Source organism: Octodon degus, unplaced genomic scaffold, assembly GCF_000260255.1.
Source record: "Octodon degus isolate 3935 unplaced genomic scaffold, OctDeg1.0 scaffold00026, whole genome shotgun sequence".
Taxonomy (NCBI): Eukaryota; Metazoa; Chordata; class Mammalia; order Rodentia; family Octodontidae; genus Octodon; species Octodon degus.
In genome coordinates, this window is record NW_004524602.1 from 10,949,584 (window position 1) to 10,950,815 (window position 1,232).

Genomic DNA, 1,232 nt, shown 5'->3' on the forward strand with positions numbered 1-1,232 from the left:
GTGTCCGCGCACCCTGGGGGCGGGGCAGCACAGCAGGCTGGGGACTGAACCCCTATCCCCTGCGTCCCAGGGGCTCTAGTCCGCTGAGCTATCTGGCCCGCCGTTGGCTAACTCTTCAGGTGATGAAACTGAAGCCCAGAGTGGGTAAGTGGTTTTCCCAAGCTCATAGAACTAGTAAGTGACAGAACCAAGATTTAACTGACTCCTACTCTTAGCAAACATAGCGAGAGAAGAACAAAGAGGGACTGCCCTGATGACTTTAAACACATAACACTTTGAAAACTTGAGTGTGTACCAGTGTGTGGATGAGCAGCCAGCTCAAGGAAAAGAATGTAAAAGCCCATAAATTGATCCAGAATATAGCGGGGATTTTTTTTTTTTAAATATAACTTTATTTAGTGTGTGTGTGTGGCCAGTTCAGCCCACCAGGGGGCGGGGCTGGCTGGCATGTGGTGCTGGGGATTGAACCGAGGTCCCTGTGATTTTGCTTAGCTTAGCTTGTTTTAAGTAGGTGCTTTAGACCACTGAGCCATCTCACCAGCCCATATAGCAGGGAATTTAATACATGAAAAACATGACATTTCAAAATGGGAAAGGGAGGGGCCGGGGAGATGGCTCAGTGGAATAAGCGCTTCCCTGGCAAGCGCAAGGACCTGAATTCAGTCCCCAGTTCTGCAAAAAAAAAAAAAAAAAAAAAAAAAAAAAAAAAAAAGAAATTAGGAAAGGGAGAAATTTCAATAATTGGTAATCATAACCCAGTTGTCCCCTCGGGAATGCAAAGCTGTGTAATTAATTTTAAGCTAAAACAAGCTTCAGTATTACCTACTATCAAGTTTCTGGGAAGTCTGCAAAGTCCCTTAGAGAGAAGGCTCAGGCTTTCTGAATATTTCTGTGGTATGACCCAAGAGGTCACTATCAAGATAAAGAGCCCTTTTAACTTACCTTACTGCCCTCAGCTCTTAGCATAGATAGTGGTTAATAAAAGCTTGATGAAAATATAAGTTGGGCCAAATGCAGTTGCATACGCTTGTAATCCTACACTCCAGAGGCTGAGGCAGGAGAGTTTGGGGCCAGCCTGGGCTACATGGTGAGTTCAAGACCAGCCTGAACTATTCAGCAACATCCTGTTTCAAAAAAGAAAGAAATATAAAATTGGACATGTCCATTATTTGTTCCTTTCTCAGAATAACAGTTCTTTGAAAAGCAAGTAAGGGGGGCCTGCCTATGAGCTC